The sequence below is a fragment of the Macaca fascicularis genome, chromosome 14, assembly GCF_037993035.2.
Source record: "Macaca fascicularis isolate 582-1 chromosome 14, T2T-MFA8v1.1".
In the NCBI taxonomy this organism is placed as follows: Eukaryota; Metazoa; Chordata; class Mammalia; order Primates; family Cercopithecidae; genus Macaca; species Macaca fascicularis.
In genome coordinates, this window is record NC_088388.1 from 57498548 (window position 1) to 57517361 (window position 18814).

General features: G+C 50.5%; 1 long non-coding RNA gene across 1 annotated transcript; it reads right to left on the reverse strand.

Moving 5' to 3' along the window:
- Positions 1-788: 788 nt before the first annotated feature.
- Positions 789-3474, reverse strand: LOC135967268 (uncharacterized). The gene is made up of 2 exons (XR_010581253.1): positions 3285-3474; positions 789-1006 (listed from the first exon to the last, which is right to left on the reverse strand). It is a non-coding gene; the product is annotated as an uncharacterized lncRNA (long non-coding RNA).
- Between the last annotated feature and the right edge of the window lie 15340 nt (positions 3475-18814).

Genomic DNA, 18814 nt, shown 5'->3' on the forward strand with positions numbered 1-18814 from the left:
ACGTGGCAGGGGTGTTGGTCAGGCGGCTGGCTCCACACTCTGTCACTCACCTGTCCTGGGACACATGCCAGCGTCTCCACCTCCTACAAGCACTGCCAGTAGAGAATGCCACTACAGCCTTCAGGCAGACTGACCGGCAACCCATCCTGCCATGCAGGCCCACCCCAGGTGCAGAGACCTGGTTTCAGCTGCAGCTTGGTCACTGATGGCCAGGCTTCCACGGCCTTCTCTAAACCTTAGACTCCTCATCTGCACAATCCTTTCAGGGCAGTGGCCACTTCCTGCCCACCCTGCGGGGCAGGCTGCAGAGCAGCCTTTGCCCCTTTCTGGAGAGGGGGCTCCACATGTCAGCCAGCACGGCATATCCCCAGAGCTCCTGGGGTGGGCAGATGAAAGGAGCTCGCCCCCACCTCCTTCCCCCAGCCTCCGGGCGGTCACTTCACCTCTCCTCCTCTCTTCTGCAGAACTGTAAGAATTATTATTTTTTAAATCCTCATTGGAATGCTAATTTTGATTTTGAGTGTCTGTCATGGGCTCTTTGAAGTTTTTCAGACAAAATAAGTATCTCCTTAACAGAGGGGATTAGCGCCTACTTGTTTAGAATCCTCTGACTGAGAGTGACAACCAATTTCAGAATCTGTGGGGTTTAGGGAGGCTGCAGGAAGAGGGGCCTCCTCCCTCCCTGGTGGTCAGCTTTCCATAAATGGCTTAATGGGGTTAGAGTTTAACCCCTCAAACAGGGATCAGAGCCCCCGGCTTGAAAGCCAATGAAAAGCGAGGCAGATCTTGCTATTTAAATCCAGCAGGACTTGGTTAGAACTCTTTTATTCTCTTGAGCTTAAAGAAAACAAACCCATTTCCCTTGCAGAATTTAGGGCCCACTCCAGCCAGCTGCCCCCAGCCTCCTCCCCAAAATGCAGGCCTTCACTCCACAGGTAATTCATGGCCCAGACTCAGCGCAGGCTGAGATGCTCCTGGCTTTATGATTCAGTTCAATTCAGGAGTGCTAATGGGGCAATTTGTAAAGAAAGAAATATAATGAGTTATCACAAAGCCCAGCAAGGACTCGACAAACCAGGCACTTCCCATCCATCAAGCATCCTAGCGTGGTCGGAGACCAGCAGCGCCAGAAATCTTGTGAGGCCCCTGGGAACACACTTTTCCTGGGCCTGGACACACACACATATGGCAGCCACTGCAGCTGCTTCCTTATCCCTTTGCTGCCTGCCCCCCCAAAATCATGGTCCCTGAGGGCCAGATGACCTGGGGCGATGGTGTGGGTGGGGTACGATGGAGGTAAAAGGGGGGATACTTAAGAATTTCTTCTCTAATGCAAAATTATCATGCAGGCCATTTTTAAAAAGAGCATTAATACCATGTGAGGGCCCACAGAGTCCCAGATGTCACAGGTAGGCTGTGACATTTCCCCAGGATTCTTGTTGCCAGGCCAAGCTCCAGCTTCAGCAGGGTTGCTGAAGCTGGAGCTTGGCCTGGCATGAAGCCTAAGGTCATGGAGATGATACTGGGCAGCCACATCCATCCAGTATGTCCCATAAAGTCAAACTTCACCCAGCCTGGGCCTACGGGATACCCTCTGCAGAGAGCAGGTGCCATGCGGTGTCCACTTTGCTGAGACAGCAGGCCTCTCACTTGAGTCGGAGACCCATAGGCAGGGAAGCCCCTCCTGCACTTCCTTCAGATGTGCACAGTGGGATTCAGAATGGGGAAGTGAATTGCCAGAGGACTCACATTAAGGAAATGGCAGCTTGTCACAGTGTGTACATGATAGTCTAGGACAGTGTGGCTGGGGCTGGGTGGCTAGCAAGGAGGAGTAGGAAGGGCGAGGCCTAGAGGGCAAGTCCAGAAGCCCAAAGGCCAGGCACCTGGACCTGGGACTGGCCCAACTTGCTCAGCCTCCATGCTGGGGTCCCTAGACTGGCCCCTACCCTTCCCTTTCCAGCCACCACTGCCCTGTTCTAGCTCAGACCTGGAGGATGGAGATTTTGGTCAGTCTGGGAAGGAAGGCTGGCCCACAGAGAGGTCTCTCTGGGCTGAGGCATCCCTGTGCTCTCTCCCTGTGCCCTCCAGCCTCTGCTGCCTTTCCAACTGGCCTGAACCCTGGAGATCTGCCCCACCAGGTACTCAGGAGGCCCCTGGCCAGAGGCACAGCATGGGAAGGCCCCATGGCCAGCAGATGGGACAGAGAGAGGCCTGGCTTCAGTGGGGACTGCTTGATCCCAAACACAGCGTGATGTAGTCCAGAATGGTCCTCATCATGTTCTAGGTGGTCCTGTCCTACTCACTCAGGTCCTGCCTCCTTTTCTCCTGTTTTTGTAGGCAATCTGGAGATATCTCAAGCCCAGGGAAATCAGTCTGCAACCTCAGAAGAGGCAGGTCCCACAGAGAAGGACAGTCGCCTCCCTCAGAAGGATAGCAAATAATGACAAGCACAACTAGTGCTTCCTGTGTGCCAGGTGTGGTTCTGAATGCTGTACACTGATTAACTCACGAATCCTCCTACCTGTACCATGATGAGGTACTCTTGTTATTATTCCCATTTTGCAGATTAGAAAATTGAGGCATGGAGAGGCTGAATAACTTGCTTAAGGTCACCCAGATAGTGAATGACAGAGTAGGAGTTCAAACCCAGATAGCCTGGCTCCAGAGTGTTCTGGTGGTCCAGCAGATGCCCTAGACCTAGATATAGTGGCTACTGGCGCCCAACATCCAACATTGGCACCAGCTCCCACTCCCAATAAGGTCAGGCTGAGGGGTAGATTCCTAGACAGAGGGATTCTCCTGATAGGGGCCAGTCCTGGAGAACATTGAGGCCATACACTGAAGTGTCCCCTGCTCTGTGAGAGATAGGGGAATAGGGGACAGAGAGAGGGCAGTGGACTCAGGGCATTGATTCAGGTTTGGGGGTGGACACAGGGCATTGACTCAGGTTTGGGGAAGACCCTAAAGAGCATGGGGCTGACCCAGTAAACACCTGCCGTGTGCCAAGCACTGTGCCTGGCACTTCCCCCATGGTATTTCACGGAAGTCTCCCAGTAGCCCTGCAGCGTAGGAATTACTGTCTTCATTGAACTGAACTATGATGGAGACTGAGAAAGGTTAAATAACTTGCCCGAGGTCACCCCGCTAATAAGGAGCACAGCCAGGTTTCAAGTCAGCTCTATCTGGTTTTACAGGGTCCATGATGCCATGGTGCCAGAGAGGGGCAGGCGGGGAGGAGGGATGGAGGAAGATTGGGAAGGAAGGTGAGAACTTAGATCACATACCCGAGAGAGCACTGATGGCGGCCCTTCTTCAGCTCATCAGAGCGGGGCATGCCAGGAAGTCACACTCGGAGCTGGAGGGCACTGGGTCAGTCTGGCTCATGGCCAGATGGGGATTCTTAAAAAAAGAAAAAGAAAAGAAAACAAAAGAAAGAATGCAAACTTTAGCAGCTGCAGATGGGGATTCTTAAGAGAGGTAGAGACCCATCCTGTGGGAGGTGGGAGGGTGGAGGCAGGGGGCTGCAGGGAGTGGCCTCCTCACTTCTAGGTTGCCACTCGGAGCTTCCTCCGGGCAACGAGCCCTGTTGCTTCCCAGAGGGAAACTGCAGCCCACAGACCAGGAGAGAGACCAAAGCCCCTGCTCCACATCCGTATCACCCCAGGCTTCTAGCCCCCAGGGGCTTCATCAGTGCTTCAGCGCTCTCTCCCACCTCCCACTCCCCATGTCCCTTGTGATCCGAACTCCTAGGGCTCCATGCCCCACAGGTCACTACTTCCTGCGTCTTGGGTTCCCATGTCCTGTGGCCCGTCCTGGGAGTGGAAGGGTTACGGCTTCTGCTGCTGAGTGGAGGCTGCTGTTCCCCAGCGTTAAGCAGCTTTAGTGTCTCCTACCCCAGCCCTGATTTAAAATTCATAAATGCTAATCCTTCATAATTTACGGTTTAAAAGCAGCCCCACTCACGGGCCCTGTGGCTACAGCTCTGTCAGAGTAATTATGCCGCCAAGCTGAAATTGGACTACTAACTGAGATATTAAACAAGGGGGGGAAATCCTCGCGCTGGCAGCCGGCCCAATTATTCCAAATAAGCAAACAGATTAGTGAGTAATTTTCCAGTTAAATTTGGTGATTGGTGCCAGAATTGTATGTTAAATATTCAGAAGTAAATAGATTAAAGATGAAATGTGCCCCCCTCCCTTTTTCCAGGCTTAATTTACTGTGTATATTAAAACTTTTTCATGAGGAGAAAAAAAGTGAAAAATGATAATTAAAAAATCCAGATAAACCCCTCTGGGCCTCCTGGTGTAGCATGGCAGAGGCCAGGCCCTCCAGCATCCTTGACTTCCTAGCCCTCCAGGGCAGGGCCAGCTACCTCCCCTGGACCCAAACTCCAACCCTCCCCAGGGGAGAGGCAAAGAGGATGTAAGATTCCGGGAACCTGGGTGGGCTGGGGACCTCCCGGCCCCTGTGCGCTGGAGTTGTATTTCTTTACAAAGAAAAACCCCAAATCTATTAGTCCTAAAGTCAGACAGAGCTGAGAAAATCCAGGCGGGGATGGAGGGGAGAGAGGCAGTTCTTGAGTGGGCACTCGAGGCCCCCAGGGTGCTGGGCTCCCCCCGGTACAGAGTGCTGCCTGGTTCTCAGTGACCAAGTGCCCAGGGCTAGGCACCAGCATGCCGTCCTGGCCTGGCTGTAGCCACTGGTCTGCTGTCCTCGGGTGGGGGTGCTGAAGGGCGGCCGTCCCCAGCACACTCGCCTGGCCAGGCTTTGCCACCGCTCATCCTCCTACATTCCTTCCCACCTCCCACTTAGGTTCTCTGCAGCGGCTTAGCTGCGGCCGTGCCTCTGACAGGGAGAGGCCGTGAGTCACCTCTCCCATAAGCAAGTGTACAAACGGAGGCCCAGAGAGGCCATTGGATTGTCCCAATTCAGGGACACAAATGAATCATTGGCTGCTCAGCCTGTGCTCTCTCTGCCGCCCCCTAGAGGACCTGGGCTTCTGGCATAGGCTCACCCTGGGCAGGTGGGCAGAGCCACACAGGAACAGGTGCAGAACAGGGAAGGAAGACTTGTGCCAGGCCAGGAGTGAGCAGAGAGGATGGGGAGGGGGCGGGGGGCACACATAGGCCCAGCCTAGGAAGAAGAAGATATGAGGAAAGGGGTCTGCGGGTGGTGAGGGGCAGGTGAGGCCAATAGGCTCTGGGAAGGGCCTGGCACCAACCTTGGGCACAGCCTCCTCCAGGGAAGCCCCTCATCCTCCCTTTGTCTCAGGGATCCCCTTCTTGTAGGTTCCAAATCACAAAGCACTGAGAACGTGGATGGAGGAGGAGATGAGAAATATGAGGAGTGGTGTCACCCTTTCCGGGGACCACCCTTCCCTGTCTGTCAGAGGCATCTCTGTGGCCCCAGCCACGCTGAGAGGACTCCCTGTCCTCTTGGGGTTGCAGAGAGCTCTCTTCTTCTCCTTTAGCCTCTAAGTGGCACACCTGAGGGACAGGGGACAGTTCCAACCATCCCTCCCCAGCATGGACATGCTGCACCGGTAATCCTAGGAAAGCCTGGCCCAGGCCACCAGGATAGCACCTCCTGTAAACCCAGGACAGGCAGTCAGGCTTCTGGGCCCACAGATCAGTCACAGGAAGATAATGTGGGTGGACAGAAAGGGCGTGTTTGTCCTGTCCTTGGGACCTGGCCAGCTCAGCCTTCTCTGAACCACTAGGCTACTGGTTCTCAAACAGGGCATATGAGAACTGCCTGGGACTCTTTCACAAAATACATACAACCCCTACCCCCTCACACACATGTGGAATCCCCTATGGATTATTAACCAGCTTATGTAGTTCTGTGAGGATTGTCACTCCTAGACTAATGATTTGTAGGTTTTAAAAAGTGGCCAAGCCCCTTTTCAAAACAAATCTTTTGTATAAGCCCATTATGAAAAGCAGGTAACAGCTTGGGGTAAATGTCTTTATTTGCCACTCCCCTTCCCTTTCCCCACATTCTGAGTCATCTCGAAGGTGGGGGGAACCCCAAGAATTCTGCCAGAGAGCAGCTGCCCAGCACTAGGAAGCCAAACCTCTAGTTTGTGGTCCCTGGAGTGGCTCCTCCCAAGGAGTCTCCTTTATCAGTGGCTCCAGCGAGCTGAATGTGCTGTCGTGTCCTGGGTTGGCAAGGGATTGGAGGCAGAGCCAAGCCCATCTAAGTGCCACTGAGGACAGCTGCTAAGGCCAGGAGGGCTGGTCCAGCTGGTGGTCAGCTGTGGCCTTACTCTCTTTCTCAGAAAGTTTACAACCAACTTCTCCGAGAGTTCCCAAAAAAGAGTGGCCAGTTAGGATTAGAGAGTGAATGGGCCTTAGCCTGAGGGCCCTACCCTTCTGGTCACCCTTTCTGCAAGTGGAAGCCTTCCCTGGCTTCTTTCCTTTGGGACCACAGCAACAAAGTCCTTTACAGGCCTTCGGGAAGATGGGAAGGGGAAGAGGGGTCTGGGTGCTTGCCTTTACACCTTAGGCTCTGACCAGGGTCCAGGGGACCCACGGTATGCAGACATCTCAGGTTTTATTTTTTTTTCTCTAGGAAAAAAGTCCCCAAATAAGATAATATTACAGAAAACATTTACTGAGCACCTACTCTGTGTGGCCAGCATAGGGGACATGGCACTGTTACTCACTGGCCCTTCCATTGGTAGACGCCCCTAGGTGTACCTGGTAACTTTTTTCACTGTGAGAAAAACTTCCCACTTTGTTCCACAAGTGCCTGGCCCAGCTGAGTCCTAGCCTGTCCCTACCTGTCGTGGTGAACACAGCCACGTAGAAACAGGCCCTCCATTTCTGCCTCCTCACTGATCTGTTCTGGATTCACCATGAACATAATTTGACGTGGAAAACTACAGATTATCCCTTCACTAACCTCCAGTAGTTGATGTTGCTGTTTTTAAACTGCTTCCTATTTAAGACTTTCAAAAAGGACCAAACTTTGTTTCCCATGAGGATTAAAACATCAAATAACAACCAAATGCATCACAACACAGCTGGTGAACAGAGTTAGCAAGCGGCTACTGGACCAGGTGCAGTGACTCTGGAGCCGCAATTGGATTTCTTTCCACAGAAGCCCCAGCCCTTTACTATACAATTACGGTGGAGGCCAAGGCCCCCATGAATGGGTGGAGAAAGCCTGTGCCATCACAGGGCAGGCTGTCTGTGCTGAGCTCCTTGCTAGACCTCTAGGGGACAATTCCCCTACAATGGGAAATTCTTGCCATAGAGAATCCACTCTGTTGGAACACACAGAGGGACACACAAACACACATGTACTTCATGCATGCTTATATATATGTAAACAGGGACACTCACAAAAGCAAACACAGGCACACACACACACACACATACACACACACACACACACCCCATCCCCTAGGCCTTTCCAAACACTTGGCCCATGGGAACGGGGCAGTGGTATGCTACTAAATCAGTTCTTCAGGTGGGGAAAAGGTCCTAGTTTACAGTGTTTGCCAATGTCCTTGATGTAAATACCCCCACAGTGGCAGATTTTAAACAACAAATAGTTTAATAACTGACTCAAAAAATTCCAGAATATTTTCCAATTGTCTTTTACTGACTCCAACAAACTATTGTCTTCAGGACCCCCATCCCCCAGGCTCGGTTGCTGTTGGAGGGACCTGGTTGAGGTGGTCTGAGCAGATGGGAAAGCAAGGTGGAGTGTTGGCCTGGAGCAGGCCAAACCTGGTTGTCAGGGAGGAGGGTTGTTGAGTGCCAGGTGGCATAAGGATTCCACAAGCCCTGGGAGGCTTCAAGGGGCCTGCTTAGACTCTGAAGGGCGGAGCTACAGGCAGGAGAATGGCGTTGCTGGGTTGATGAATGACATTATCACAGCCATCCCAGGAGGCTATGGGCTCCCTGTCACTGGAGGTTGGAAGCAGGGCCAGAGGACCACTCAGCTGGGACCCCAGGGAAGAGTTCACACCTGCCTTCTCTTCCCCTCTCCCATGAGCCTGCATGCAGGTCTTTTGCCGCTGAATCATACCACAGAGTAATGAAGGGCTTGGTTTTTTCTTGATCCACCTTCTGGAATTAGGAAACCCAGTTCCCACTGGTAAAGCCAGGCTGCCTGACCTGGCCTCATGTGACACCAGGGACCACTTGCTACTTGCAATGGGCTTAGCTGAGAGCCAGGCCCCCTCCTCTGTTTTCTGGCTTCTGCTCATGCCCTTTGTTGTCCTGGTGGGAGGGGCACAGGCATCCTCTGGCTGCAGCAGTCTGGCTCTGGCTCTTCTGTTTCCTTACCAGGCTCGTGTTCCCCAGAAGTGACCTTTCTAACGTGATCCCAGGCCCCTGAACTTCCATTGCCTCAGAAGGCAAGTTCTCAGCTGAGAGGCTGACAAATAGATACATGTATGTGATGAGTACAGGAGTGTGGGCATGTGTGTGAAAGAAAATTATTTTTAAAAATAGAAAAATAAGCCAGGCACAGTGGCTCACTCCTATAATGCCAGCACTCTGGGAGGCCGAAGCAGGAGGACTGCTTGAGCCCAAGAGTTTGAGACCGGCTTAAGCAACAAAGTGAGGCCCCTGCCTCTACAAAAAGAATACACAAATTAGCTGGGCATGATGGTATGCACCTGTAGTCCTAGCTTCTCAGGAGGCTGAGGTAGGAAGATTGCTTGAGCCCAGGAGTTTGAGACTGTGGTGAGCCAAGGTTGTGCCACTGCGCTCTAGCCTGGGTGAGACTCTGTCTCAAAAAATAAAATAAAATAAAATAAAGAAAGAAAGAAGAGAAAAAGAAAAATAACAACTATCATCTTATTGAGCACTTACTTTAACAAACAAGGCAGAATAGTACAATGGTTATGAACACAGATCTTGAAGCCAGACTACCTGGGTAGCCTGCTTCTTCCATTTACCAGCTGTGTGATTTGGGACAAGTTCTTCCTGTCTCAGAGCCTCCATTTCTCCATCTGTAAAATGGACATAAGAGTAGGACCTGTCTTGTAGTGAACGGAACTAAAAACACTGATACAGAAGGAAAGCACTGAGAATAGTACCTAGCACAAAGTAAGCACAATAAAAAGTGTTAGTTGCTTTTATTATTATCATTATCCAATAGCTCTGCACTACAAATTTGGAGATTTATTTAATTTAATCCTCACAATGGTACCATGAAGTTGGTGCTATTACTGTCCCCCTTTTATAGACAAGGAGTCGGAAGTTCAGAGGTTAAATAACTTGCCCAGTGTCCCACAGGGGTAAGTGCCAGAGCCAAACCTCCAACTCTTAATTCCTGGAGTCACCTCACTGTAGGTCCTAACAGCAACCTAAGCCACAGGTAGGACACAATAGTCTTTTTCAGTGGGAAAATCCACAAAAACAGAGCCCACAGAGATCTGTCCACCACTGAAATCTGCAATAAATAGCAATGATAGAGCTCTCCCTTGTTTACTCCATGGTGGCCACAGCAAAGGAGAAGCCAGAACTAATGGTGGGACAGCCACGAAAGGGTCTTCCTTGTTTTGCGCCCCACGTGCCTCATCTGTCATCCTACACAAATAAAAAGTCCCTTTGCCACCTGGTACCCAGGCATGAGGATATTTGGGAGGGGAACCTGTCTCTGCCAGCAGGGGCTCCATGTGGTTAAGACTGGAACATACATAACTGTCTCTGATCTTATTTCAAGATGTTTTTTCCTTTAGCCTTTGGTCAAAAGCTCTCTGTTCAACAACTAGGTCCCACAGACCTGCACCCAAATGCCTCCCCTTTTCCAGGTCCCCTGAATGGTCATCCCCCTGACCAGCTAGAAGAGTCCCCCTCACTTATAGGATGAAGTCCTCACTCACTGCCCTCTGTGATGAGAGCTGCTTTCTTCCCCAGCTCTTCTCATCTGCCTCCTCCCACACCACCTCTGTGCCCAGCCATGCCAAGAGATCTCATTGCCCTGTGCCGCTCCTTTCTGCTTCTCCTCCTTTGCCTGTGCTGTCATCTGCTGAATGTCCTTCCCCACTGACACATGGAGTGTTCCTATTCAACCCCAAGAGTTTGTCTACTTTACCACTAGCCTGTTGGAGTCTTTCCTGACCTCCAGGAAGAGGTGAAGATGGTTCCTTTTCTTTTGTCTCATTGAAGCTTATGCACGAACCTATTATAATGCCTACTACATTTGTCCACCTGTTTATTCAATATAGATTTATAGATCATCTATTATATTCAGTGTCAGCCTGGCTGACACTCTCTGTTAGTCTGACTATCTTTTGAGGGATAACCAGCCCCAGTGGTCACTATCTGAGTTCTAGTCATCTTCATATCTTCAGAGCCTGGAGGCAAGTAATAAATATTTGTTGAATTAAAGAATGAATGAATGAATGAATGAATGAATGTCTACTAGAACCACCTCCCAGTCCCATATCTACTAGTATTTAGAGCCAGCACTTTGAACAAGCGCCTGGTTGCAAAGCCTTGGAGGCATGAAATAGTGGCCTATTGGGGTGGGGTGGGCATTAAGGAGTAGGGTGATTGGGACAAGGCTTCAGAGGTCAGGGAGGCAATAGAAGAAAAGATGGGCAGACACCAGAGGAGGCAGGGTCTGGAATGCCCAGGTAAGGATTTTGCACCTGACTCTGGAGGCAATGGGAGCCACTGAAGGTTTCATTGAAGGACCTTTGGCTCCTGTCATAGGATTAATTAAGGCAGCAGCCCCCAACCTTTTTGGCACCAGGGACTGGTTTCATGGAAGACCATTTTTCCACAGATGGGGTAGGGGGTGTGTGCAGGGGAGGTGGTTTGGGGATGAAACTGTTTCACCTCAGATCATCAGGCATTAGATTCTCATAAGGAGTGTTCAATCTAGATCCCTCGCATGCACATTTCACAATAGGATTCACACTCCTATGAGAATCTAAGTTGCCGCTGATCTGACAGGAGGTGGAGCTCAGGTGGTCATGCTTGCTCACCCACCACTCACCTCCTGCTGTGCAACCCGGTTCCTAACGGGCCATGGACCAATACCGGTCTGCAGCCTGTGGGTTGGGGACCTTTGGATTAGGGGATGGGGAGACAGTTCATTCATGCAGATGTTGATACAGGCGGAAGGGTAGTTTGGGCTCAGTAAGGTTCACTGCCAGGGCAGGAGAGCAGCAGGGTGGGAAGCTAGAGAGAATATTCTAGACCCAGAGGGTCAGTTCTTTACCAGCTGCCCTCTGTCGCATTCCCACTGACAGAGAATATGTCCTTCCAAAGCCACCAAGGACCAAAGGTCATCTCTCTCCATATCACTTCCCAAGTTCTTTGGCCTTGGTAAATTATTGGAAAACATAATAACACTTAGGAACCAGAGATAATGGGCTGTTTGGTCACAGCTTTGAGGAGTGTTTATCCAATTTCTGATTATAATACTAGATTCATTCTCTGATTTGGGAGAAAAAGTACATGCACATGCACACTATACAAAATATGCACCTGTGTCACATCCACAAGGGGGCACACGCACGCAGTCTCAAAAGGACATGACACACACACCACCCAGCTGTGTATACATGCACGCACAGGGGCTGGAGAAGGGACCGGGCAGCTGTCACCACCGTCACCACTCAGAGTGACTCTTCCTACCCACTGCTGCTGGGGTCCCACCCACCCTGACCACACTTACCTGTTCGGCACTTGACTCTAACTCACCCTATTCCCTTGGGGATGTCATGCACCCTGATCTCACTCCCTCGATACCTGGACCCTCTAATCTCACCCGACCCTGCCTTTGTCTGACCCCAGCCTCGCCTTCCCACTCCCAGTGACCCCACCCTGACTTCACACATCTTGACTCCCACCTTGACCTCATCCAACTCTGATTTTGTCCCCACTTTGATTATGGCCAGGCCTCGTACACAGCACATGCTCGGGGCCATTTTCCACGCAGGCCTTTTTTTGAGGTGGGCTGCCCTTCAGGCGATCATGAAAGAAGTGGGCCTGGTCCCGCATCTGTGTTCTCTCCTCAGCTCTAAACGTGATCACATTTTCTTCAGCTGCCTGCAATTATTTTGGAAAGAAAGTAGGATGTAAATTAAATCAATAGGTAACTACATATACTCAAGTCTCCCCAGTCATTACCAGAACCCACGTTTTTTATCTTCCTTTCCCCCGGGTGCCTCCCACACATATGAACCCCTTCCCTTCCTGTCAAGTCTCTTTGGGCTACATGGCTGCCCTGGCTTCTGTGGGTTCTTTCTTGCTTGTGTTGCCTGACCCCCACCCTCCTCCCTCCCACCCCCATCTTCTCCTCTCCTGCCTGCCTCACTGGTTGCTCCTTCTGACTCTCCTCTTCTGCCACTGGCATCTGAAATGTTGATGTTCCCTGGGGCTGTGACGCAGGCCCCTTCCTTGCATCAGACATGGCCCTCTGTGCACTGAAGCCCCCGCATCTCTGTCCTCAGCCCTGAGCTATCCCCTGGGCTCCACACCCTCATAGCAACAGATTCCAGACATTTTCACTTGGAAGACCCATGTTCAAAATGCAACCCGTCACTTTCATCCCACCCCAACTCTCTGTCCCTTGTCCAAACTTCCCTTCCTCCTATATTCAGCATCCTGCCAAATGGCAATCCCATCACACAGTTGTCTGGAAATTCTCCACAAGCTTGGCACCCTGCTAGGCCCTCCACCTCTCTCTTTTCCTCTTCACTCAAACTCAACAGTCATGAGGTCCTGTTCATTTCACTTAAAGAGCCTGTTGGATCTGGTTCCCCTTTTCCACTGCCATCGTCACCCTGGCCCAGCCACCCTTGGCTCATCCGGAAGACTAGCTGGAAGCATTTCCTGTCTGTTCTGTCTCTCCCCCACATTTCCGCAACCCAGAGCAACCTTTCTAAGACAGAAAACAAATCATGTCTTTGAACTGCGTGGAACTGTCAATGTATTCCCATTGCCTGCAGAAGAAAGTGAAGGATCCTTACCATACCATTCCAGTCTCTTCAAAAAGTGGCTCCTGTCCACTATTTCTTCTTCCTGTGCCTTCCACCACCTCTGTAGCTCTGCCCCAGTCACCCTACTCCCCATCTCACCACACTCCCAACAGGCCACTGCTTCATGCCTTTGAGGATTTATCATTTTATGAGCCTGTTTTGTTCTAAGCACTGTGCTAGGAACTGGGGGTGCAGTGGTGAAAATCCAAGGGCTCTGCCCAAGGAGCTCACATTCCACGGGGGGAGACAGACAGGAGGACAGGCGAGGACAAAATAAAGTTGGAGGGGTGGGTGCTACTGAAGACATTAACTCAGAATGTGAGGAATCCATAGTTGCTTTAGACATGAGGTGTCAAATACAATGGAGAGGGAGGAGTGGATTTGGGGAGGCCAGTCTAGAGCTACTGCAGTGACCCGGGAGAGAAATCATGGTACCTGGGTGGGAGAGGAGGCAATGGGAACGGAAAGATCTTCACAAAGTGAAACTGGCAAGACAAGATGACTAGTTCACTGTGGGGGGAGAGGAGTCGAGGACCATCCCAGGGTTTCTGCCTCAGGCAACTGAGGGGATGGCAGTCCCATTCACAAAGGGAAAGTCAAGAGGCTGGGAACAGAGGTGGCCTCAGCTCTGCCCTATGTCCTTGGTTTCTGTTGCTATTGTTTTAGCTAACAGTCATGGGCACATAGTAGAGCCAAGCCGGGGCTAAGTGCTTCGCCTGCTTTATCTGATGGAATCCTCACAATACAACAAATATCTCCATTTTACAGATGGGACTACTGAGGCTCTAGAAAGTTAACTAATCCACCTAGATTCACATAGCTGGGCAATGAAAGAGCGAGGATGCCAGCCCAGGTCTGGCTGACTCTGAAGACCCCTCTCTTACCAGTTGCATTATATCACCTCCCCAGATGGCAGCCCCTGCCTACGGGTGTGAAGCTTCGTGGGGCTGCACTGGCCTTGCATCCAGGGTTACTCATTGGAGTTTCCACCTCCATTCACTGCTCCCAGCTCCTAGGTGGAGCTTGCTCTTCTCCCACATGGCTCTGGAGTCGTGCAGGGACAGGCTCAAATGCCGGGGGCTCAGCTGGGTGCCTGGTGGCAGCTGGTGATGAAGGGCAGGAATCCAGAGTTGGGGCAGTGATCTGACTTCTGTTTACACATCTTAGAGCCAAGAGCTGTGCCCACCCAGGACTCTCCTGTCTCACCATCACCTTCCTTCTACTCTCTGAGCAGGGCCTGTGGCATGGAGGGCAAGGTGCTTTGCAGAACTTGCAGAGGCTGGATTGGGAGAGCTGGCCCTGTGGAGTGGACACCAAGGCAGGCAGGGGGCGCCACAGACCCTGCAGGCCCTCCAGGATGAAGGGACCACGCCTGTGAGGCTGCACCTGATGCGCTCCCCTGAGCATCAGGCACTGGAAAATCAATACCGATTTCCACTTTCAGTGCCCAGTGACACCCTTTCATCATATGTCACGCTTCCTCTGCATTGTTGGGACTGAGACAGTTCTCTGGCCACAGCCCCAACCCTAATCTCTACGCTGGCTGATGTGCCCAGTTAACACATGGCCCTTGAACCTGTGGTCTGTTTCTCACTGCCTTGGATCTTGGGGCCGCCCGCATGCCTGTCATGTCACCCGTAGACACACTCATCCCTGCCTCTGCTTACACACATGCTTGACCCTCTGGGAATGAGTTTTTCAAGTGACCCACATTTTCCAGATAGGGCAATGTGTGGCCACTGAAGCATCAACAGTTTATCATTTAACCCTTTGGATGAAAATCATCCCCAGATGTTTTTAGATCTCCCTTTACATTAAAAAAACCTATACCTTTATTTCTTTTTATTAAAATAATAAATATGCATTATACAAAATTTGGCAACTGTAGGCCATTATGAGGAGAAACCGTTTCATTCAGGAGTCATTAAAGAAGAAGAAAAGGTACACAGGTGTGCATGCACATGGAGTCTGTAAGGATTTTCGTGTGTCCACTAAGGGGGGAATATGTTTATTACAGCTCGAACACACCTCCTCAGAGAAGGAAGGAGACCCCATGTCTCCAATCAATTTCTGTTTTGTACCCCATATTATTTTCTTCCCACTCCAAAATTCTCTGACTTATCAGAGAATTATCCCACTGCAGTTTTCCCACTCCAAAATTCTCTGACTTCTTTGTTATCTGTCTCCCAGAGCTGTGACGTTGCACAGCTTCAGGGAATGCTGTGCGCATTACATTCTTCATGCAGGGTGCACTGCTTTCTCAGAGTTGTGCAGTGTGCAACAGTGTGACCACACACAGTAGCCCTGCTGCCGTCTTTCATTAAAGTGTAAACTCCATGAGAACAGGGAACTGTGATCCACAGTGAAACCGCCTTTGCAAAATTATGACTGAGGCAGCGAAAGAGATGTGACCTAACTGACTCCATCTTGGTTCTAACCTTTTAGCTGTCCTTGTTCCTTCCTGGGCGTAAGCCAGTCTAACTTTGGGAGGAACTTAGCTTACAGTTTATTGTTTCAAATAAAGATGATAACAGCTCTTTCCCAAAATAAACCTCCTTCTTGTCTGGGACTAGACTGCCTTTGTAGGACTAACAAATTAGCCACAAGATTAGAAATTATTGTTTAGGAGTCATGAAATTGGAGGCTACAAGATTCTGACCCTCCCCTAAATGGCTTCTGAGATCAGTGCTTAAGATATTTTGCAGACCTGCACTTGATGGATCAGCTGGCCCCATCCAGATGGATAAACTTGTGGCCCCCACCCAGGAACTGAGTCAGCGCAAGAGGACAACTTCAACTTCCCGTGATTTCGTCTCCTACGTAACCAATCAGCACTCCTGGCTCTTTGGCTTCCCCCCACCCATCAAGTTGTCCTTAAAAACTCTGATCCCCAAATGCTTGGAGAGACTGATTTGAGTAATAATCAAACTCTGGTTGCCCACACAGCCGGCTCTGCATGAATTACTCTTCTCTACTGCAATTTCCTTGTCTTGATGAATGGGCTCTGGCTAGGTAGTGGGCAAGGTGAACCCCTTGGGTGGTTACAATAGTGCCTAGTATATAGTAGGTGCCTAACATACAAAGTGTTTGTTGAGTGAATGAATGAACACACTTCTGCCTAAGGATATAGCTTCTTATAGCCTCTATCTGGTCCCTCTCCTAGCTCCAACTTAACTGAGAATCAGGCAGGAGGCAAAAGGCTCTGATTTTACTTTGCGGACAGTTCCCATGCTCTCAGACAGAGCCTGTTTTATCTTCTTTTTCAAAATATTTGTAAGATTTGGTTTTCTAGTCTTCTTGCTCCAAAGTTGATTTCCTAGTCTCCAAGTTCCCCGAAGATTAGGAATAGCATGAGGAAGTAAGGGTGCTGTGGACAGACACCCCAGCTATAGCCTGACATTAAGAGAAAGGACAGAGACATAGCACACATCCAACCACAGAGCTAGAAAACGCGGTGCTGGGGCATTCTGCAGCCACGATAGCCTCAAAGTGCATCAATATATTACACCTCCAAACACAACGGTGACCTTGGCCATCACAAGAAGATTAAATCCTGTCTAGAGTGCTCTCTTTAGGAAGTGTGGGAGGCATATGGTATTCATTTTTTATTCAGTTCTTTCAAGTGGCTTCTCACCCCAGCCATTCTGTACATTCTGGCCTATGGGCCCACACGAACCTATTTTGAAGACGAGAAGAACACAGCCATGTTGTCTCCAGTGGGTTAGCTGATCTGGAAAGCAGAACCATGGTTCTGCTCTCCCTGTCCCCTGCACCCTCCACACCAGCTTTTCAGCTGTTTCTCACTCACCCTGGCTCCCCAGGGGGTGGATTCTGGTGCACCTAGAGCAGATCAGCCTCTGCAACAATGATTAATTGACACCAGCAGTTTAAGGATGCTTATTTGCACACAGTTATGAAGTGTCACAATATGTCACAAATGCAAGCGGCTTCTATTAGAAGTGGAACGGCAGAGCGGGAAGCGCCAGCAATATTTCCTTAAAAGTTCATCGTAGGCAATGGGGTAGTGTGCGAAGCTAAACAAATCCGGGCAATAATGGAAATGTAGCATGAAATTACTTCTGTAAACAACAACCATTCATTATTTGAACATTTTTCATAAGCGAGCAGGCAGGGAGAGGGGGCAGGGGCAGCGGGTGGGAGGGAGAGGGCTGCGGCAGACAGGGCTCATGCACCCACTGGAGTTTCTGGGCAGAGCTTTCTTGGGGCTCCCCGTGCCCATCTGTCTTCAGAAAAATGCCGAGGCCAGGCTCCGTTCTGCCCAGCGCCTGCCATCAGGTTCCCTTTCTTCATTAAGCGGGATTGGCGCAGGCAGAAGGAATGTATGATTTAAGGAGGAAAGAGAGACCCACTACTTAATGTTGATTTGGCGGAGTGTATAACCCTGGAGAGAAATGTAAATAGCAGCCTGCAATAACATGACAGCCCACTAATCATATTTACAAACGATATTAAATCTGTCCGCACGCAGGCCTGCCTGCGGATTGGCCCGGCCGTAATTGTCATTGTAACCAGTGGCGGCTTATGGGAGGATTTAACTGCAGTGATATAAGGTGAGTCGCGGGCTTATTATGACTTTATTATTACCCGGTTTATGTTTATTAAAACAATTTGTCATGCAGAGCAGGAATGGAGGGATGGGAGCATTAAATCGTGCCATACTCAACCTGGAGAGATGACTCCAGGGATGGATGGCGGCAGGCCCAGAGCCTCTATTTGGTGGCTTCTGGAGCTGTGGACCCGTCAGCAGTGGCCACCTGGAGCCCTGGCCTGGCTGAGGAAGGCCACTCTAGCAAAACCTCAGAGCCCGGCAACACACAGCTGAGAGGCTATTCTGTGGCCCTAACTGCCTTTCGAATAGGAGTTGACTGAGGACAGCAACGGGAAGGACGAGGCCCCGAGTTACTGCCGGTGTTTGCAGGGATGGCTGTGAGGGCCACACCTGGGGCTCCTCTAGACGTCTGGGAAAGGAGCCAAGCCTTGGAAGTCTGTGAGAGAGCCTACAGAGGCCCAGCACAAAAGGTCTTGGAAGAAGTTTAATAAAAGCTGTTTTATTTTCTCTGGGGGTCCTTATTGGTTATTATCAAATTTATTTCATCCCCAATCTTTGTTCTTTGGCAAGGCAGAGAAAAGGGAGAGTGGTGGGGGGCGCTGAGAGGAATAGGTCCATACGACTAGTAAATAATACTCCCTTTCCCCAATCCAATTACCCAAGGCAGAGAGGCTCCGGGAGGTTGGAGGGCCGAAGCAGCAGCTCCAGATGCAACTGGGGCTGTAGCCTTGTGTGCAGACATCACAATCTCAGACACCTGCTCTTTCTGCCAATCCCAGGGAAGACCCCACATGCCAGGGATGAAGGGGCAGGAAGCCAAACAGAACTGGGTCTGCCTCAAAAGCTTCAGAAATGTGACCTTTGGTCAGAGTGCCCTTGAGAAGCAAGAGCCAAACAATGGCAAGGCTAGTCTTCATGGGCCAGGTGGCTGCCTCTGGGCTAAAAATGTCCTCCTCTCTTCTGGGCCTCCACTAGCCCTTACAGTGCCTCTGTATTACAGTACACACACATACACACACACACACACACACACACACACAGTTCCTCTGTGTATTACAGTATATCAAATAGAAGAGCATTGTATGTAATATATTTACATATATATTGCACAGTAATATACATACAGTGCCACTGTGTATGTTAGAAAAAGGTGCCCCTTCCTCCAGGCAGGAGAAGACCATGTGTGCCCATGGATTGGTGAGCAGAACAAAGTCTGGATTCCATTCTTCATTTGCCCCCTTAATCCTTATGCAGTGCACAACCTACACAGCTGTACATGATGGCCC